Source organism: Aquarana catesbeiana, linkage group LG11, assembly GCF_042186555.1.
Source record: "Aquarana catesbeiana isolate 2022-GZ linkage group LG11, ASM4218655v1, whole genome shotgun sequence".
In the NCBI taxonomy this organism is placed as follows: domain Eukaryota; kingdom Metazoa; phylum Chordata; class Amphibia; order Anura; family Ranidae; genus Aquarana; species Aquarana catesbeiana.
In genome coordinates, this window is record NC_133334.1 from 148346126 (window position 1) to 148369574 (window position 23449).

Sequence of the window (23449 nt, forward strand, 5' to 3'; positions counted from 1 at the left end):
GTGCATGTCTTCCCAACCCAGGGTCGAACATCCTGGAACTTCGAGTGGCCTGGTGTGCCCTTCAGTCCTTCTCTCATCTCCTCATAGGGGAGTCAGTACTGTTAAAGATGGAAAACACCACAGCGGTGTCGTATGTGAAGAGGCAAGGGGGCACTCGGAGTCCCATTCTCCTGCGGGAAGTCGAGCCCATCCTATCATGGGCGCAGAAAAACCTTTCCAACATTTCGGCAGTCTTTGTCCCAGGGGTCCAAAACACTCAAGCGGACTTCCTATCACGGACCGAATTGGACAACAACGAATGGTCTCTTCACATAGAGACGTTCAGGTGGATCTTGTCGCTCAAGACCGATCCAGAGGTGGATCTGTTTGCTTCCCCCTGCAATTGCAAGCTGAAGAAATTCTACACCAGGGGTCTCTGCAGTCAAGCCATCGGGACAGATGCCCTGACGGATCAATGGAGGTTCAAGCGTGCATACGCCTTTCCGCCACTGCCAGTCATGCTGAGATTCCTGCAGAGGCTCCGAGCAGAGCCAGTGGAGGTGGTGACAATAGCTCCCTACTGGCCGAACAGGCCTTGGTTCCCTCTCCTGGTCCAGCTCAGTTGTCGGGACCCAGTGCCTCTCCCTCTCAGACCGGACCTTCTTTCTCAAGGGTCAGTCCTGCACCCTTGTCCTGCAGTGCTGAGACTGATGGTCTGGTTCTTGAGAGGGAGAGGCTGGAATCCCTAGGTTGTGCATCAGAAGTAATATCCACTCTCATGAGCTCAAGAAGATCTAGTACAAATAATAAAAAAAAAAAAGATCTTTTTTTCCAGGGACGACCTGACCCATCTATTGGAAAAGGTCGTTTCCTGGTATCGCTACATAGACGACGTGTTGCTATTCTGGTCTGGTTCAGAAACAGAATTGAAAGAATTCTTCAGATTGATCTCTATTAACAACTTTAACCTTTGTTTCACCATGGAATATAGCACAACTGCGATCAATTTCCTTGATCTTACTATCTCCATTGACGCCAATGGAAAGTTAGACTCGTCACTTTTTAGAAAACCTTCGGCTGGGAACACTATTCTCCACGCGGATAGTTCACACCCAGGCCCCTTGCTAAAGAGCATTCCCTATAGCCAGTACTTGCGGTTAAAACGCAACTGCAGCAAGGATGCAGATTTCCAGATAGCAGCTAAAGACCTGTACAAAAGACTACTATCCCGTGGATACAACCACTCATGCCTCAAAAGGGCATACAATAGGGTTAAAATACAAAACAGAGATTCGCTACTTTTTTCAACCAAATTCCCCACTAAATCCGACACCGTAAGACTGATCACTCGCTACTCCAGCCAACATAGAGAAATCAGAAATATCATAACTAAATTCTGGCCTCTTTTATCCGCTGACTCAGCAGTCAGCAAACACATCAACCCATTCCCTGAAATAACCTTTAGACGGGTTTAGTCCACAGTCACTTCCAAGACACCTCCAAAAACAAAAAATCTCCTCATACAGGTATTTCTCCATGCGGCAAATTTGACATTTGCCGCTACGTAGAAAACACATCACAATTCCTACTTCCTAATGGACAGTGGTACTCAATCAAATTTAATGCCACCTGTCAAACTCCAGGTATAATCTATCTAGCTCAATGCATTTGTGGTGGCTTTTATGTCGGCAAAACAAAACGACCATTCTACAAACGAATTAGGGACCACATAAAACCCATCCTGAAAAAACAAATGGATACAGCCATTGCCAGGCATGTGGGTCTATACCATAACTTTAACCCCAGAACCATCAAGTTCCGAGCTCTGGAGCATGTCCCGCTGGACGAAAGAGGGGGCAGTGTCGATCGGACACTGCTCCAGCTTGAAGCCCGCTGGATTTATACTCTTAAAGCTACTCATTTCCCGGGCTTGAATGAAAGCCTGAGTTACAGGCCCTTCCTCTGAATGTTAGCTGCCCATGCATTATCCCTTGGTGTCACTGTCCATCTGACACCCCACTTTCCCTGTTCACTTAGTCTCCCTTCCCCCCTTTCTCCATCTTCCCCTCATGTCATTTATTAAATGACCCGTTTCTACCAGTAATGTATTTATTTGTTGCAATATATTTTGTACGGTTTGATTTAACATGCAGCCATGTGTAACCAGGTTATAGTATGTAACTCTGTTTCAATGCAATCACATTTGATTTACATGTAAACGTGTTGTCCCTTTGAAGCGCCGATCGAGATTGGAAGGTCTGTGGTCCCTTCCTACTCGATCGGCTACTCCTTTGGCCCATCTTGGTCAGACCGCTCTCAGCTCAGTCTATGCTGAAACAGCAGAGGGGGGGCCGTCGCATCCACACGGACGCCTGGGGCACATCCTTGAGATGTGCCCACTTCGCGCCGTGCTTCCCCGCTGTACCAGTTCCATCGTAGGGCACCATTGGAGCCCTCCCCCCGCCCTCTTCACCCCGTGACGCGGCTCCTGTGCGGGAGGAGCCGCCGTGCGCGGCTATGCGCATGTCGGCTCCCTCCGCCGGCACTATGCCCTGTGGGACTTGAAGTCTGGACGGGGTTCCTGGTCCCTCGGGCATGCGCACTGGCGCCATCACATCCGCATCGAGCCGGCGCGTCACACGCCGGCTCGATGGGGAGCAGTATTTAAACCGGCACAGCTGACAGCTATGTCTGCCAGCGCCGGAGGATGCAAGCCAAGATTTTAGCAGGGTAAGTGACTGGTATTGCACACTATACCCTGCTCTACCCATATTTATACATTTATATATTCTCTGTCCTTTATTTACTTATTGAACTCTTGCAGAGTCTTAATTGTGTATATATATCCTTTGCTGTCTCATCCAGCAAATCTTTGCAATGTGAGCCTAATTATACCATTATGCTACATGTGTAGATTCTCCCTACCTGCCTATAAACATTCTTACAATCTAAATTACCTAGTTCAGCATCCTTCTGTGTAGTGACAATATCTTTTGCTCTTATTTTATTTCACTCCTTAGCTTTAACACATCCACCATTCAAATATTCCTTGCAATCATCATTTCACTATTACCGCTGACCATCTGTATCCTTGATTGCAGCTTTAATTAATCTTCAGCGTAAGTGTTAATTGATTGATTTTGTTTTTTCCTTCTTAAATCTAATTAACTCCTTGTATACAAATTTCTCTGACACTCAATATTTATTATTCACACAACAGCTTCTCCTTACTGCTCCCTGTGGTTGCAAATAAGCCCCCCTGCTGTCATGCTTGGTTGTGTCTGTTTATATCGGTTCTGACGAGATTTTGTAGGGTCAACTTCAGGGGTAAGCCTTCATGGACACTTCAGAGTGACAACACATACTTTTTCATTATATTTAATGTTGTATCAATACTGAAAATTATCTATGTGTGTACAAAAAAACTTTCTCTTTTTTCTATTTTCCGTAGAATTACTAAAAGTATTGGATGACTCACTAAACAGTTGCATATCCCTTGAGAAAGCGACAATGCGAAACATGTCGGGCTAGTATGCAATAACTACCAACTGTGAATCTGTAGTGTACATTTTTCTTTGTTATTCCCTACTTTGACCACCTTGTTTTAACTTTAACTTCAAAAGGAATATGTCTGTTACTCTATATAATATATGTGTTTTTTAAATGTAAACAATAAACTGTTTTTTTTAAAAAAAGAGAAAAGATATACAGCTTTTCCGTATGTTTAACTTACTTGCACCGTGAAAATCCCTTTCCTTTGTATATCCATTTAAACTAGTACAAATAAAGTCTATGGAAGAATTTGGTCCAAATTCGTGGAGTTCTGCTCTCCCCAGGGCAGGTCTTTTAGACATCCAAAAGTCCAGGACGTTCTCAGTTTCCTCCAAACGGGCCTAGATTTACATCTATCTGTCAGCTCTCTGAGGGTCCAAGTTTCGGCACTTTCGGCCTTCTCCGGCACTTCGTGGGCAGTTCATCCTTTGGTTAGACAATTTTTTCGAGGTGCATCGAGGCTCAAGCCCCAAAGAAAGCCTAGGTTCCCCAAATGGGACCTTCCATTAGTCCTCGACTCGATCTCTGGACTCAGTACTACGGGGCCCTCCCCGCTCTCTATCAAGGTCTTTTCAGCAAAGGTGGCCTTCTTAGTAGCCATTACCTCAGCCAAAAGGGTCTCTGAGATTGCATCACTTGGTCATGAAGAACCCTTCCTAACGTTTTTCCCGGACTGGGTAGTCCTCATCCCTATGCTGGGTTCCAACCCGAAAGTGTCTTCGGTATTCCACGTCAATCAAGAGATCGTTTTACCTACATTTAGGACCCCAGGGTCCACTGAAAATCACCCTCTAGATGTAGGCGAAGCTATTAAAGAATATCTCAAAGTTACTTCTCCCTTTAGACGTTCTAGTCATCTCTTCGTGCTTCACTCAGGCAGCAATATAGGGAAGAAAGCCTCAACCAGGACTATCGCGTCCTGGATCGTACAGACCATACAACAAGCATACAGGGCTAAGGGCTTGGCTCCTCCAAAGGCGGTGACAGCCCATTCCACCAGGGGAATGGCAGCCTCATGGGCAGCGGCTCGACGCGTGGCTCCAGATACCATCTGCAAGGCAGCTTCATGGGCTTCTATTAATACCTTCATGTTGCATTATTGTATAGAGCCTGCCTCACTATCCTCTGTAAACTTTGGGTTACAAATCCTATCGACCGATAGGACAAATTAAAATTTATGTTTGTTCAGCATACCCACCCGTGTGGTTGGCTAGTTATTTCCCACACGTAGGCTGCCATGGAGTCTGTCAGGAAAAAGGAAAATTTATTGTCAAATACTTACCGTAATTTTCCTTTCCTGATGGACTCCATGGCAGACGGAGTTCCCACCCATTGGTCAACGAGTAGGCTAGTTACGGAACGCAGTAGCTAGTGGTGAGTACTCATTTATGGGAATGGGGTCCTATAGCATTGGAGAGGAGGCGGGGTTAACCCACACGTAGGCTGCCATGGAGTCCATCAGGAAAGGAAAATTACGGTAAGTATTTGACAATAAATTTTCCTTTATCGTGTGCCAAGGGGACGCCAAAATGGCGGCATATTTCAAAAAATGTATTTAACAATGATGAACACTGACCCGACTCTGCTAGACCTAAAAATAAAAAATCGTCAAGATAGTGTAAAATATTGCCAGTGTGTGCTACTGTAGCTACCACCCATTCAATAAATGATGAGGAACTCTCAAAATTTAAGTAAGAAAGAGAGCATCCCATCGGTAAACACCTATCGAAAAAATATTGTCCGTCAAACTGAAAACCCAATGAGCTAAAGCTATCTGGGTGAATGGGAAGGAGCCGGAAAGCAGATTTTATATCAGCTTTTGCAATTAAAGCTGCATGCCCAAGCTTTTGCAATTTACTAATTGATTCCTCAAATGATGTACAAGAGACCGAACATAAATCATCTCCAATCTGATCATTAAGAGAATGATCACAAGGGTATGATAAATGATGAATAAGCCTATAACTTCCAGGATCCTTCTTTGGAACTAGGGATGAGCTTCGTGTTCGAGTCGAACCCATGTTTGACTCGAACATCGTCTGTTCGCCCGTTCGCCGAATTGCGAACGATATGGGCCGTTCGCGCCAAATTCGTGTGGCGCATCATGGCCCATAATTCACTGCGGCATTGCAGTGCATTGCTGGCTGATGATTGGCCAAGCATGCACTATGACCCACATGCTTGGCCAATCACAGCACCGTCTGAACAGAGAGCAATTGGCCAAAGCCAAGGAGGCTTCGGCCAATTATGGTTTAGGGGATTTAGTACACACCCCACACTATATAAGGCCGCCTGCGCGGCGGCCCCGTGTAGTGTGTGTTCAGGCATTGAGAGAGAGATAGATAGACAGAGAGACAGTGTCATTTGATTTAAGTTAGATAGATTAGGCAGGACAGTCAGTGAGTTAGCTGCACTTACAGTGTATTGTGTATATATATGCATCCCAGGTGTTGTGTATATATATATATATATATATATATATATATATATATATATATATATATACACTGTATTCAGTTTAGCTAGATCCGTTCCTGTTATCTTGATACTGACAGGCAGGCTTGTGTTGTTACAGTATTTACAGCTACCTGAAGAAAATTGTTGGTGTTCTTTTGATCCTATTAGTACCACAGTCAGGCAGCTAGACTATTTACAGTTAGTGTAGTGCGTCCTCCTCACAGTGTTCAGTTAAAGCTACAAGTTAGTTTAGTGAGACCTCTGCACAGTGTTCAGCTAAAGCTACAAGTTAGTGTAGTGCGTCCTCTGAACAGTGTTCAGCTAAAGCTACAAGTTAGTGTAGTGCACAGTGTTCAACTAAAGCTAAAAGTTAGGGTAGTGCGTCCTCCGCAAAGTGTTCAGCTAAAGCTACAAGTTAGTGTAGTGTGTCCTCCTCACAGTGTTCAGCTAAAACTAGGAGTTAGTGTAGTATGACCTCTGCACAGTGTTCAGCTAAAGCTACAAGTTAGTGTAGTGCATCCTCCTCACAGTGTTCAGCTAAAACTAAAAGTTAGTGTAGTGCGACCTCTGCACAGTGTTCAGCTAAAGCTACAATTAAGTGTAGTGCGTTCTCCTCACAGTGTTCAGCTAAAACTACAAGTTAGTGTAGTGCAACCGCTGCACAGTGTTCAGCTAAATAAGCTACAAGTTAGTGTAGTGCATCCTCCTCACAGTGTTCAGCTAAAACTACAAGTTAATGTAGTGCAACCTCTGCACAGTGTTCAGCTAAATAAGCTACAAGTTAGTGTAGTGTGTCCTCCTCACAGTGTTCAGCTAAAGCTACAAGTTAGTGTAGTGCACAGCGTTCAGCTGAAGCTACAAGTTAGGGTAGTGCGTCCTCGTCACAATGTTCAGTTAAAGCTACAAGTTAGTGTAGTGCGTCCTCCTCACAGTGTTCAGCTAAAACTACAAGTTAGTGTAGTGCGACCTCTGCACAGTGTTCAGCTAAAGCTACAAGTTAGTGTAGTGCGTCCTCCTCACAGTGTTCAGCTAAAACTACAAGTTAGTGTAGTACGACCTCTGCACAGTGTTCAACTAAAGCTACAAGTTAGTGTAGTGCGTCCTCCTCACAGTGTTCAGCTAAAACTACAAGTTAGTGTAGTGCGACCTCTGAACAGTGTTCAGCTAGATGAGCTACAAGTTAGTGTAGTGAGACCTCTGCACAGTGTTCAGCTAAAGCTACAAGTTAGTGTAGTGTGTCGTGCTCACAGTGTTCAGCTAAAACTACAAGTTAGTGTAGTGCGACCTCTGCACAGTGTTCAGCTAAAGCTACAAGTTAGTGTAGTGCGTCCTCCTCACAGTGTTCAGCTAAAGCTACAAGTTAGTGTAGTGCGACCTCTGCACAGTGTTCAGCTAAAACTACAAGTTAGTGTAGTGCGTCCTCCTCACAGTGTTCAGCTAAAACTACAAGTTAGTGTAGTGCGACCTCTGCACAGTGTTCAGCTAAAGCTATCAAGGGGTTAATATGGCGCACAATGGAGGTAGCCGAGTACATATAACTAAAAATGGCGGGGGGAAGGGGGTGGGTTGGGGGTTCCTGAAAGGGGGAACTTGATGGTGGTAGTTAATGTTTCACAACGAGTTCAGGTATAAGTCCATGTAAGGATAAAATGATGCTGAATAAATGGAAGGCAGCCAGTCTATAAAAGCTAGAAAAAGCTCTGGAACAATAAAAAAGAAAGAAGGGCGGCGCCCTCTAAGTGCAGCATGTATGTTAAAAATATTTATTACAATAGATAAAAACACTCACATTTGAGTTGCTAAAAACCAGCATGTAAAGTAGTTTCATCCTCGTGCTCTCGGGGGATGTGGGTGTCACGGGCCAGTGGGGGGGTTCCTGGGATGTGAGTCCTGTGACCTGGGTCCTGGTAGCTGTTCCGGTGGTGCCGAGGATCCTCAGAGCACCTAGTCCTAGTGCACAATGTTCAGCTAAAACTACAAGTTAGTGTAGTGCATCCTCCTCACAGTGTTCAGCTAAAGCTACAAGTTAGTGTAATGCGTCCTCTGAACAGTGTTCAGCTAAAGCTACAAGTTAGTGTAGTACATCCTCCTCACAGTGTTCAGCTAAAACTACAAGTTAGTGTAGTGCGAGCTCTGCACAGTGTTCAGCTAAAGCTACCTGTAGAAGGTTGGTGGTGTTTTCCTGATCCTATCTCTACCGCAGGCAGCTAAATAAGCTACAAGTTAGTTTTTTGCGAGCTCTGCACAGTGTTCAGCTAAAGCTACCTGTAGAAGGTTGGTGGTGTTTTCCTGATCCTATCACTACCGCAGGCAGCTAAATAAGCTACAAGTTAGTGTAATGCGTCCTCCTCACAGTGTTCAGCTAAAACTACAAGTTAGTTTTTTGCGAGCTCTGCACAGTGTTCAGCTAAAGCTACCAGTAGAAGGTTGGTGGTGTTTTCCTGATCCTATCAGTACTGCAGGCAGCTAAATTATTTACATGTTAGTGTAATGTGACCTCTGCACAGTGCTCAGCTAAAGCTACCTGTAAAAGGTTGGTGGTGTTCTCATACTACAGGCAGGCAGTTGATTTTGCTAGCTGCAGTATCAGTATATATATATATATATATATATATATATATATATATATATCCCAGCTTAGTGCAGCTACAGGCCATTAGTATGTCTGGAAGGCCAACAAGGAGAGGCAGACAGTAACAAGCCAATAAAAGAGGGCAAGCAGGCTCTATGTCTAGAGGCAACAGTGGTCGTGGAGACGGTGCAACCTCATTAGCACGTGGCCATGGGACACGCTTGGCCTTTTTTTCGGCAGCTGGCCGTGTTGAGCCACAACATGCGGAAGACTTGGTTGAGTGGATGACCAAGCTGTCCTCATCCTCCTCATCCTCTCTCACTAATTCTCAGGGTACTTTGTCTGGCAAAGCAGCTGCCAACGCGGCCTCTTCCCTCGGCTCAATGGCATCAGTGACTCCTTCCCTAGCCCCACCATGTCCTCCTGAGGAGTCCCTCGAACTGTTTGACCACAGTGTTGGGTACATGCTCCAGGAGGATGCCCAACGTTTAGAAGGCTCTGATGATGATACTGAGCTAGATGAAGGCAGTAACATGAGCATGGACAGAGGGGGTGCCCAAGAAGGACAGCAATCTGGCAGTCATGCTCCCCCTGCTGCAGCATACTGCCAGGTTTGCTCCAGTGATGAGGAGGGAGGGGATGATGAGGTCACTGACTCAACGTGGGTGCCTGATAGGAGAGAGGAGGAGGAGAAGGAGGCATATCACCAACGAGGCAGGATGCCCTCCAGGGGCCAGCCTAAGGGCAGCACACTGACTGCATTACACCGCAAAGCTCTGCATGTGCAGGGCGCTGCTGTCTCTGCGCGTTATTCTAAAAGTTCTTTGGTGTGGGCCTTTTTGAGACAAGTGCATCAGATCGCACCGCTGCTATTTGCAACATATGTCTCAACCGTATCTCGCGTGGCCAAAACATCTCCCTCTTGGGCACCACATGCTTGACCAGACATATGTTGACCTGCCATGCAGTTCATTGGCAAGCGTATCTAAAAGACCCACACCAAAGAACAAAGAGGACCTCTCCTTGCTCCTCATCAGCTGAGATCTCCAACCCCACTATACCTTCAGTCCTCTCTGAGACCTACACTGAGAGGAATGAAGGTGTAGAATTAGGTGCGTCACAGCCAAGTACTTGTGGGCAATCTGCTTTCGGTACACCGACGACAGATTGTACCAGGCAAATTTCCCTGCCCCAGCTGCTGCACCGCCGAAAGAAGTTCGCTCCCAGCCATCCCCATGCCCAGCGGTTGAATGCTAGCTTGGCAAAATTGCTAGCACTGCAATTGTTACCTTTTCAGTTGGTAGACTCTGCCCCCTTCCGTAAGCTTGAGGAATGTGCGGTTCCTCAGTGGCAGGTACCCAAACGCCACTTTTCTCATGGAAGGTGATTCTGGCTCTCTACCGGCATGTGGAAGGCAATGTCTTGGCCTTGCTGGACAGGGCAGTCAGCGGTAAGGTGCATATTACCGCTGACTCATGGTCCAGCAGGCATGGACAGGGACGTTACCTAAGTTTCACGGCGCATTGGGTCACTCTGCTGGCAGCTGGGAAGGATGCAGGACAAGGTGCAGTAGTGTTGGAGGTTGTTCCGCCACCATGCCTCCAAAATGCCACTACTAATGATTGTGACACACCTCTCTCCTCCACCCCCTCCTCTTTTTCTTCCTCCATGGCCTCTTCCTGTGCTTTGTCCTCGTAACCAGAGGTGCTCCGTAGGCATTCAAGGGGCTATGCAAGTACGCAGGCCAAAAGATGCAATTCGGTGCTTGAGCTGGTGTGCTTGGGGGACAGGAGCCACACTGGGGCAGAGGTTCTGTCAGCTCTGCAGGGGCAGGTTCAGAGGTGGTTGACGCCATGCCAACTTAAGGCAGGAATGGTGGTTTGCGACAATGGCACCAACCTCCTCTCCACCCTCCGACAGGGACAACTGACCCATGTGCCCTGTTTGGCTCACATCCTTAACTTGGTGGTGCAGCGGTTCTTGGGCAGGTACCCAGGCTTACAGGATGTCCTGAGGCAGGCCAGGAAAGTCTGTGTGCATTTCCACCGGTCATATAATGCCAGTGCTCGGCTGGCAGACCTCCAAAAGGAGTTTAACCTGCCCAAGAACCGCCTAATCTGTGACATGCCCACCAGGTGGAACTCAACATTGGCCATGCTGCAGCGGCTGCACACGCAGTAGAGGGCCATCAATGAGTACCTGTGCGATTATGGCATCAGGACAGGGTCAGGGGAGCTTGTTTTCTTTTCCCCACACCAGTGGGCCATGATCAGGGATGCATGTACTGTCCTATCATCATTTGAGGAGGCCACGAGGATGGTGAGCAGTGACAGTGCATGCATCAGTGACACTGTCCCACTTGTCCACCTGTTGGAGCACACGCTGCATGGAATAATGGACAGGACACTTGAGGCAGAACAGAGGCAGGAAGAGGAGGACTTCCTTAGCTCTCAAGGCCCCCTTTATCCAAACAGTGTTCCTGCGTGCCCGCCGATCACACAGGAAGAGGACAAGGTGGAGGAGGATGAGGATTGTGTCAGTATGGAGGTGGAGCCTGGCACTCAGCATCAGTAGCAGTCTTTGAAGGGATCAGTCCCAAGAAACACATGGACTTGTACGTGGCTGGGAAGAGGTGGCTGCAGACCATGTCGTCCTTAGTGACCCAGACTCCGGACCGCATGCCTCAGCAAACCTACGCTGCATGGCCTCCCTGATCCTGCAAAGCCTGCGTAAGGATCCTCGTATTCGTGGTATCAAGGAGAAGGACCAATACTGGCTGGCGACCCTCCTTGATCCACGTTACAAAGGTAAGGTTGCAGACCTTATCTTGCCATCGCAGAGGGAGCAGAGGATGAAACATCTTCCGGAGGCCTTGCAGAAAGGTCTGTGCAACGCGTTCCCAGAAACTGGGAGGTTACAAACTCCTGTTTCTGGACAACGTGTTGTTGTTGAGGCTTCAGTCAGTCAAAGAAGGAGCGGTGGAGAAGGTGGCTGTCTGACCAATGCGTTCAGACAATTTTTTAGTCCGCAGCCCCAAGGTATGATCGGTTCCAGCAACCATCGCCAGCGTCTGTTTTACATGGTGCAGGAATACCTAGGGGCATGATCTGACTTGGACACCTTTCCCACCAAAAATCCTCTGGGTTACTGGGTCTTGAGGATGGATCACTGGCCAGTGCTTGCACAGTATGCAATTGAGCTACTGGCCTGTCCTGCATCCAGCGTTCTTTCGGAACACACATTCAGTGCTGCTGGAGGCTTCGTAACCGATCACAGGGTGCGTCTGTCCACCGACTCGGTCATTGACTGACCTTCATAAAAATGAATCAGTCTTGGATCACCACCAGCTACCAAGCACCTGATGCTGATGTAACCGAATAATTTTTTTTAAATGTCAGATCCCTTCAAAGACTGCCTATGCTGATGCTGAGTGACTATCCTGTTATGCTGAGTAATTATCCTCTTCCCCCTCAATGATCATGCTGATAGCTTGTAAGAACATTTTTGGTTCTGGGCGCCGCCACCAGTGCCAAAGGCACAATTTTTAAGCCCCTGTTTAACAGGGGCATGTAATTACATTTTTTATAAATAAAAGTAAGTGGTAATTGCGCTGTGACTAAGGAAAGGGGGGAAGTGGAAGTGGGGGGGGGCTAAGTGAAATGAATGGAGAGGTGAAACCGGCCGAAGTGGATGCGGCCACAAATGCACTAAACAAGCATACAATGAAAAGGCAAAAATACTAACAAGGGTAAAAACTAAATGAATGGCAAAACGTATAAATAACAGTGATACAATATTCGAAACAGTCCAAGTGAATAAGGGCTAGTACCAATACTAGCACATAGTGACAACTTAAAAGGCTGAATGTGATAAGTCCAAATGGATAAACATATAGCAGTCCCACCACCAAACGAATAAAAAAATCCAAAAGAGGGGAGAGATCTTCAGTGAAAACACCTCTGTGTTCGCAAGCAGCTTACCTTACTGCTGTAAGGCATACAGCTTGTGCTTAATTGCAAAACACTATCAAGCATGGGTACCCATCTGGTTGTTTAGGCGATTCCAATGGTGGATATACAGGACGGTATATGAAAAAAATGACATGAACAAAAAATAGTGTAACACTGTGATGACCAAAGTAGGAGGAAGGCGAGACACAGAAAGAGGGTGCCCTCAATTTTTATAAAATGAGTGTGGGCATCAATCCACAAACGCCGAGTTTGTATGCCTCAATGGATGTCTTCAATCAATCCCCGCTCCTCAACGCTGGTCACATAGGGTGAGTGTGTGTGTGGTATAGGGAGAAAGCGCACATAGCATAATCCCGTATAAAAGCCAATTTATTGATAAAAACAATATGGTAAACTCACATTTAGAAGTAAACTATGGTACAAATCATCCACGAGCGCCAAGCTCGTCTCTTGCTGTCAGTTTGTGACAGTATCCCGTGCTCCAATCCTGACGCGTATTATCACCTCACATGACTTTATCAGAGGATGAAGTCATGTATGGGGCATGTAATTACTATTCTTGATCTAATATTTCACAGCAGGGCCCTGTAAGGGCTTACAGTGTTGAGGCCACAACAACACCTAAGGCCCAATTTTTTGCTGTGTATATAGGGCAGGCCCCTACTTTCAAACATCCAACTTACAAACGACTCCTACTTGCAAACGGAAGGAGACAACAGGAAGTGAGATGAAATCTACCCCATAGGAAGGGAAATTCTCTCCTGTAAGAGTTAATATGGGAAAAACTTTTCTCCTTTCCACTGATGCTTTATCACCAATCCTTGTTTCACTAAAAACCACAAATTTTCAAAAAACATTTGTCATTGGGACAAAAAAGTGACGTGAAATCTTCTGAAGAGGAGCACAGACAGCAAAACAAATGTCACAGGGGTGATAACCCTTCCCTATGTTTTCCAAAAAGCTTAAAAACAGATTTTTTGGCTGGAGCAACACTTTAAAAATGTACCAGTTCTAAATTACAAGCAGATTCTACTTAACAACAAACCTACAGCCCCTGTCTTGTTTGCACCACCTGTATATTGCTGTTCAGAGTATATAGGGCCTGGGGGCCCCACACCTTTCCTTTTTTTAATTTGGGTGCGGGGTTCCCCTTAATATCCATACAGGACCCAAAGGGCCGTTTTTCGGTCCGTTCGCAGGTTCTGGTGTGAACCGAACCGGGTGGTGTTCGGCTCATCCCTATTTGGAACAATCCCTAAAGGGGATAAACAAAAATCATCAAATGGAGGAGTATGAAAAGCACCAGATATCCTTCCTTCTTGAAGTTCTTTATCCATTTTGTCCTTAACAATTAGAGACTATTCATCAACTGATTTTAATCTTTTTTTTTGAAAGTACAACCAGAACCACTAAATTTAGGTAATTGAAAACCCATTTGAAAACCTTCAATGAGTAATTGAGCCATCGCTCGGTCTGGATACAGAAGTAACCACGGTTCCATGTTTGCCAGAATCACCGGGGTGGTGGCTTTTAAGAAAGGAATCCTTCCCCAGCTGATGTTGATTCATGGAGGATTTCTTAAAACATTTAATGACCAGATGAGGGCCTGAACAAAAGGCACACTCATGCCGAAATCTACAGGAATTCGGCCATTTGCACTGTGAACATTTAACCAAAGGCCTATATCTTTATTACCCCACTGAATAGAGGGATGTACAGCCATTTTTTGTCTAAAAGATTCATACAAATACCACAATAAACCCCAAAAATTTCTGTAAGCCTCCAAGATAACATCTACATGCTGGAAAAGTCCAGGGCTCCGGTCTGGAAATTTTCTGCACGTAATGCTAGCATAAATAGAGAAAGCTTGAAGCCAATTATTAAATGTCCTAGCAACTGGTCTTTTCTTATCATCTTCGCTTTTATAGAATAGTATTATTTTTGTGCAGGGAGTAATGATAAGATATCTACAAAGTCACCACGCCAAATCTTTTCTTTTGTGCTAGTGGATAGATGAAAACCCAATGGGGACAATGTGCAGGGCATAGCTTATTTCCCACAACTTTCAGGCACTTTATGCAATGCAAAATTGTCCTGAGACAGCATCTGAAAAGGAGGGGAAGGTGCCAATTGTAAATTAACCTGCTCTGTCCCAGTGACCCCAGAACTACCTGCCCATATAAAAGCCACCGCCTTATTTTCTGTTTTTCTAAAGTTTTTATTTTCAAACACTGGTTTGTGAGGTGCAAAAGTAGACAAGCTAGAAACTAACTGTAAAAGAGTAGAAGACAAAGATGACAAAAGGTTAAGTTGAACAGACTCACCAGCAATATTGGTAGCTTGTACATTACTTACTAGAGGACCTTGCACAGAATCATCTGGGACTGCAGCTGGGGGTCTCACTGCCGTGACTAAACCTGGGTTAGAACCCACGGCTGCTCTAGGCACTTTAGCCTGTCCAGATGAGGCTCCTCCCCCTTTCGGCTGACGTCACCGTCTCTCTTCTTGCAGGTGGAGGCAGCCACATCTTCACACCCTCCTCTTCACCTGGAGGGAGTCGGCGGACTGTACGGCCTCTTCTGGCCCCTCCTCCTTTGGTCCTGCCTCATGACCTTCACAGCTCCTCCTCTGGCAGCTCCGACATGCCGACCCAGAACCAGGAACTCCGGCACCTCTACATCTTCTTCCCAGGGGAACCCTGCTGCACTGCCAGCACTTCTACTTCACCTTCTTCGGTCGCGGCTTCATCCGGGACCCCTGCCGACGTCTTCTGGAGCTTCTTCGTCCAGAGGTAAGGAAAGACATATTCAGATCCATCCTTCTCCACCTTCAGCCACGGCCCGCTCGAGAAGCTGCCCAAGCAAAGTCTTCATGCCGCCTTAGGAGGCATAAAGCTGCGGGCTCAGAGGGAAGCTCTTTTGCCTGAGTTCCTACAGCTATACCATCCACCGGCGACTGGCACCTGACCCTGTTCGCATCCCCTTTATATAGGGGCCTCTAGGGGTTCTGGAAACTTCTATTCCATTTCAAGGCTCCCCCTTACAGGCAGTTACAAGGCTCCCCCAAAGGCCACGAGCCCCTGACCCGAGGGGAGACTTGAAACCCCTGCTGCTGTTATCCCATGAGGAAAAGGGGGGCCTTGAAACTCCTATTCCCCTTTCCCCCATATTCTTGTCTCAGCCATTACTTGCAGTGGATCTTCGTTTACAACTGTCAAGGAAATGATGGATCTATGTAATATACCAATTTTTTCTAAGGCAACGTATCACAAATATTTGAAAAGATTAATCTATGGTGGAATTGATCATTGTTGGTTTAAAGGAAAAAAATAAAAAATAAAATAAAATAAAAATAAAATCATAGTTGCAAACAGATTCTTTTTTTTTTTAGTAGGCAACGGACAACGTGATAGCCCGGGGGGTTTCAGCTAAACACTGCACATATACAATGATGGAACTTGAGTCAGAAAATATTATTGATTTCGAAGGTGACTCAAACTAAACATTGTCTGTTGCCATGGAAAAAATGGCATTTCAGAATTGCCTGGACCGCATAATTGAAAATAAATATGATGTTCAAGTTCTTGGAACCGATCATCTGGGCATAAAAAAAAAAGTGAGAGGAGCGTGGCCTGGCCGGAGACCGAGATGGCAGCATACGTTGTGAGCTCCTGTGACCCGGGAACCAAATCTCACCTAATAGACTGCCTACGTTTGTGAGCCACTATGAACATATCCACCCGGAGCTCCTCGGCAACCCGCACAACCATGGATCCAGGTACCCAGCTTAGCAGAAACATACCGGAGCTGTTCCGGACCCAAAAGCAATCGCTCCATGCGGCCGCACAGGCCCAATCCCCGGCCTCGCCTAATTCCCTGCTCGGAGATAAGAAGGGGAGCACACAAACCCCCAGTCTATTCGACCTAGAGAAGGTGGTCTCAGATATAAACAATACTGTCACAGCTGCGATTGCTGATCTAAAGTCAGACCTACAGGCAATGGCACACAGAATAGATGATGTTGAGCAAACTACCGTGACCCATGCAGCCGCCATTCGACAGATCCAACATACATACAATGCACAGCTATCCCACATGTATGACCTCCACAGACACATTGAAGACCTCGATAATTGAGGTAGGAGGCACAATATCATTGTAAAGAGTGTCCCTGAAAGCACAGATCCGGGCGCGATCCAACAAACAATCTGCACAATCTTTAATGATTTGATAGATCGCCCCGCAGATTCACCGATTGAATTGGAAAGGGCCCATCGGGCTCTACGCCCTCAACCCTGTGAAAATGAACCACCAAGGGACATAATCTGCTGTGTTGTTAACTTTTCACTTAAGGAGGAGATTCTCCGCAAAGCCAGGGAGAAAGGCCGCATTCTCCATAATGGCACAGAAATTAAACTGTTTCAGGACTTGTCCCAGATAACTTTACAAAACAGGAGAGCGCTGCGCCCCCTGCTGGACGCTCTTCGTACCCGAAACATCCAATATTGATGGAAGTTCCCCTTCGCCCTATCTGCATCCACCAGGGGACGCTCTGCCTTGCTTCGTACACCGGAAGATCTACAAAGTTTTTGCGAACAACTTGATCTCCCTAACATTGAACTGCTGGAGTGGGGCTCCTTCTATTTCCCAGCTGAACCTTGGCTCCCGGTTTCGCTTAACCCCTCTCCTAAAGCACAACGACAGAGATCGCACAGACACAGAACAGAGAGATATTCTCCAACCCCAAGATCGTCTCGCTGAGATTTGTATCAGCGAGGACCAAGCTCTCCCGCTTCACCTCTGGGGAGAAGGGCTCCGCAGGAAGCATGAGTTGCACATTACGACATTGCCATGGATTGCCGCCTGTGAGTATGACTTTCATTCCAGAGAGGTCATACCTGCAGTACTACCCGCTAAGGAAAACTCAAGTCTCTGATCCCCAGGTCTGTACCTTACGTTACACCGAACTGATGCCTCCTTAGGATCCCCCACTTGTGTCCCACACGTGTTGGGCATTATGGACGCGACGCTTCCATGAATATAACACCGTGTATTTATTTGGCACACATAGCACAGCTTCTGGACTATGATCCTCTTCGTGCTTTAGAGGAAGAAGTTATTGCTTCACGAACTTCCTACCTATCCCACCACACAGTGATGTGTTACACGGAATGCAAACTTATGGCCCTTCCTTCTCCAACACAGGCTCCCCTCAAGGAACAACCTCAGTTTCTGTTTTATTCCCTAGGTTTTACTACGATCGTGACTGATGACATCGTTCCTCGTCCCCATCACCGAACCTTTACTTGCTGCTCGAACAATAATCAAGATCCAGTGTGATAAGTACTAGCCTAAACCTGTTACTTCATCTCCCTACCTTTAACACTGAACAAACGGGGAATTCCTGGGATGACATCAGCTCTGTCACATTTATTTACCTGACGTTAATGCAATCCCAGATATGTATCTATGCAGATCGCTGTTCCTCAGCCTAGGATATTATTGGGGCATGAAGTGACCCTGGAGTTTTGGTATTAGGTCCAGAGAATCTCCTTGAAGCTCCTCAAACTAGGGTGACAAGTTTTCGATCGGCTTATGGGCCTGAATGGGATCCTAGGGTCGAACGAAAATGAAAAACTCAATCTTTTAACAAAATTAGGTGTCTCCCTGCCTCCCCCAGTTCACCACCCACCCGTATCCTCCTTTTCCCCCCACCCCTCCCCCTTTTCCCCCCTATTCCCCACCCTTCCCCACCCTTCCCCACCCTCCCCATACCCTCCCCCTCCCTTCCCCCCTTGCCCTCCCCCTCCTTCCCCCCTTACCATCACCCCCCCCCCCCCGCCCCCTCCCCCCATTCCCTTCCACAACCTTTCGCCCCCAAGAATTTCGCTTAAATCACTGATATGGACTGGGTTGGTATGTCAAGATCGATATTAATATTAATATTAGATTCAAGATATACTTTAATTTTTGCATTAGATACCACTATGGCGATTCATGACAACCATGCTTAACACAAATTGCTTGTTCTGACCGTTATTACTGTTTTATTTGTTCTACAGGATTTTTTTTTTTTATTGTTATGAGTCAATAACATAGATGTATAACATGTTGAATTCTGGCTCACTTATGCTATAATCCCTGCTATGTAGTAGGCTCTCTATACATACTCTTAAGACTAACATACCAGGTTCCTGGATCGCAGGCGACCTGTGGTTTCTGTTCATCCTTTCACCCCCACACAGCAGTCCAATTGTGGACTTTAGCTGACATCCCAGACTTTCCCTCTCCAGGTGGACTAGATACCCTATATCCACCTCTGGTGTGACTTATCTTCCTATCTGTGCTTTTTCTCTCTTCTTTTTCTTACTCTAAGTCTCCTCCCTCCCTCCCTTTACCCTATTTTTATTTCTAGGTCCCCTTTGGGATTTTTTTTTTTTTCTTCTTTTTTTTTTCTTTCCCCCGCTCACCCCGTTTCCTGCTCTGTCCCTTGCCCCAGGTGTCTTACTTTAATTTTCTCTCAGTGGACGGCTCTACAAATCCCCTTATCTGACTGGACCATCACGAGCCCCCCGGACCCCTCTCCCGGAAGCTTTTAAACCCCAAGATAGTGGTGGTAGAATAATTGACTTGATTCAACTTAACTATGAATTCAAAAACAGCAGCTACATGTTTCTTGACGTTGAAATGTATCTCCCTTAATGTTAAGGGCCTAAATCAACCGGAAAGTCCTAACGTCTCTTGCCAAACACAAAGCACACTTTATTTTTTTACAAGAGACCCACTTTCGCTCGGATGCCACCCCTAAACTCTCCAACCACATAACCACATGAGGCCAAAACCAAAGGAGTCTCGATACTTATCGCTAAAAATGCTAACTTTCAACCAACAGACTCTCTCATAGACCCAGAAGGCAGATTTATTTTTCTTAAGGGGACCTACGCATCCAAACCAATCACCCTAGCCAACATTTACTGCCCCAATGACCATCAAGTGGCATTTTTTAGGAAGATATGTGAACTCCTAACTTCTTTTCGGAGAGGATTGGTTGTGTTGGGAGGGGATTTTAATGTTCCCCTGCACCTGATATTAGACTCCTCCTCGGGTACATCTAACCTAACATACAGAGCACTAAGATAAATTAAAACGCAGCTCCATAAATTAACTCTCCATGATGCTTGGCGTACCTTGTATCCCTCGGTTAAGGACTATACATTTTACTCAGCCCCACACCAGAAATATTCTAGGATCGATTATTTTTTTATTTCTCAGACTGACTTGCCCGCCCTTCATCAGTCCACTATAGAACCTACGTTCCTTTCTGACCACCACCCGGTAACACTCACTTTATCCTTCCCTGATACAGATTTCAGAACCAAGATCTGGAGACTGAATCCTTCTCTACTTAAGGATGAAGTCGTATTAGATCACGTTCACACGAGACTACGACAATATTTCTCTGAAAATTTGAACCCGGATATTTCACCAATCTCTATCTGGGAAGCCCACAAATGTGTTATAAGAGGGGAATTGATTTCATTGGCCGCAAAAGCTAAACGACAACAACAAGAAACTATTAATTCCCTTTTAAATACAATCAAATCCCTAGAGAAAACCCACAAACTGACACAAGCACAATCCACCCTCCAAAACTTAACACACGCACGCACCCAGTTATTGGAGGAGTTAGACAGAGGCATCAAAAGAAGATACATTCTTGGCCAGAGAGTTTTCTATGAGCAGGGCAACAAGTGTGGCCGACTTTTGGCTCGGTCGATACAAAATTCTAAAAGCTCATCCATAATTAACCACATCCGGGGCCCTGGGGGAACTCTCCGGACCAAGAATGAAGAAATAGCCAAGGAATTTGAGAAATTCTACTCTGGCCTTTATAATCTGCAGACCGACCACTTAACTTAAACCACTCCTGAAACACGCTCTAAATATATCAAAGACTTTCTCTATGAATACAGTCTGAAACCAATCACCTCCCAACAGACTCTTGACCTTGAGAATCGTATCTCGGCGATAGAACTGGAGACGGCCTTGAAACAAATGAAAGCGGGCAAAAGCCCAGGCCCAGATGGCTTTACTCTCCAGTACTATCAAGCCTTCGCTGATACCCTTACGCCCAACCTCTTAGAGACCTTCAACGCTTTTTCAGACCCCCAGACTAGACCAAAGGGAATGTTGGCGGCTCACATAACGGTAATACCTAAGGAGGGAAAGGACCCAGAGTTGGTCACAAACTACAGACTGATATCACTTTTAAATGATGACGTCAAATTATACGCAAAAATCCTAGCCAACAGATTATCGCCCCTTATTCCCAATCTCATTTCTCTGGACCAGGTGGGATTCGTCCCTGGCAGAGAAGCCAGAGATAACACCATCCGCACGCTGAATCTACACCACTGGCTCACAACATCTAAGACCCAGGGATTTCTCCTTTCATTAGACGCTGAGAAGGCGTTCGACAGGGTGGCTTGGAACTATATGCGGAAGGTCCTGCTAGCTATCGGGCTGGGAAGCCGTATGCTATCACATGTAATGGCCCTATATTCCTGTCCCTCTGCAGCGGTGAGGGTTAATGGCCACCTGTGGAACGCCTTCCCTATCAGCAACGGCACACGCCAGGGATGCCCCCTCTCCCCTTTAATTTATATTTTGACTTTAGAGCCCCTCCTCAACAGATTGAGAGATACTCCAAACATACAAGGGATAACAGTGAAGGAGAGGGAGTTTAAGGTAGCAGCTTTTGCTGACGACATTCTCCTATCCCTAAAAATGCCTCGCATCTCCCTACCGAACCTCCTCAAAGACTTACAGTCATTTGGGAAAATTTCTAACCTAAAAATCAATTACTCCAAGTCCCATGCTCTAAATATCACGCTCTCCTCTCAGGAAATGACCCACTGCCAAGATATGTTCCCCTTTAGATGGGATAAGAATGCGATCACATATCTGGGCATTCAAATTCCTACCCGGCTATCTGATCTCTATCTCGTTAACCATTATACGGCAATTATGAAGATCCAAAAACTTTTAAAGGAGTGGTCAGGCTTAAATGTTTCATGGTTTGGTCGCTCTGCCCTGATCAAGATGATCATCTTACCTCATCTACTTTACTTAATGCAGGCAGTCCCGATCTCTTTATCGGCATCTTTTTTCACGACCTATCGGAAGGCTTGTTCAGTCTTTCTTTGGAAAAACTCTCCTCCTCGAATCAAATATGTACGCCTCACGCTATCCAAATCAAAGGGAGGGATAGGATTGCCTGATTTATATAAGTACTACGTGGCTTGCCATCTTACAAGAATCACGGATTGGAATATTCATGCCTCTCTCAAGTCATGGGTATTCCTTGAAGGTGCTTTTGTTTCTGGGCCACTACATCTTCTTCCTTGGCTCCCCTCCAAAAACTGGTTACACCCCGTCTTGACTCACCCGCTAATTTACCCATCTCTTTTAGCTCATAAGAAGTCTTTGCTGAGTGGCAATTCCACATCTTTCCCAAGCCCTCTAATGACCCTTAGAGGAAACCCAGAATTTCCACCTGGGATATCTAATATCTTTCTCAAACAGGAATGGCCCTTTGAGGACGTGTTGGCTCAGCAGTTTTTCTCCAGTGGAAAACCAATCTCCCTAGAAACACTGAGGTCGCTTTCTAAAACTTCCTCTTTTTCCTTTTGGACTTATAGACAGATTAGACACTTTCTGGAGACCCAGGCCCCTCTAACAAAATGGACAAGACACCTTACACCATTCGAGACCTTATGCCATTGCAAAATACCACAGAGACACTTAATTTCTCTCCTACACACCCTGATATCGGAAAAGCCTTCCGAGACCCCGACCACATCACAATTGTCTTGGACCAGAGACCTAAACACTCCACTGACTACAGAAGACTGGAACGCTATCCATGACTACACACATAAAGGGTCGCAAAATGTGGCTATCCAAGAAAACTGCTATAAAGTGATCACTAGATGGTATAGAACCCCCTCGCGTTTACACAAGTTCTCGCCTGCCATCCCTAACACTTGTTGGAGGTGTGGTACGGAGATAGGCACTATGCTGCACGTGTGGTGGGGTTGTGAGATCCTTCAACCATTTTGGAGGGAGGTTCACAGCATCATCACACACGTCACAACATTTAATCTAGATTATACCCCAGCCCAATTTCTCTTACATCATACCTCTCTTCCCAGAAGGGATTATTTTAAATCTCTTGCCCTGCACATGGTCAATGCGGCCAAACTTTGTATACCCAAACTGTGGCAGTCCACTCGCGCCCCAACGATTAGGGAATGGCTCGCAAAAATTTCGAACATTAAAGAGATGGAGGAACTGATCCATATTACACAAGACAGAGTTCATAAATTCTCTATGCTTTGGGCCTGCTGGTCACACTTCACTACCACCAAGAGATACCGTCAATACACTTCGCGGAGTGATTAAACGACCTTTGAGCTGGTTGATGGGGTATCGGGGGATGGGGTTGGGGGGGGCGAGCGTGGGTCCACTTATGTCTCCTTCTGATATCCCCTTTTTTATTTTGTTCTTCCCCCCTATAGGTTCCCCTCTCTCTCTTATCTTCCACCCCATATCTCTTTACTCCTAGTCCTCTCTTCTGTTTGTACTTTTCTTTCTCTATTCTTTTTGTCCTTTTCTGATGCTAGGCATATTCTTTCATAAGATACTAAAAGAACATACATGATTTATTCTACGTGATGGTACCCTCCTTTTGATACCTGGTTAGCCTTATTGCGATGCATATAGCATTATTTGTTGGCCGAGAATGACCCATTTATCTGTACCCTTATTTGGTTGGTATCCAGGGGGGGGGTGAAAAAATGAGAAAGAGATCCTCTGCCCCCACACACTATTGGTATATTACAAGTTCAGTTCTTGTT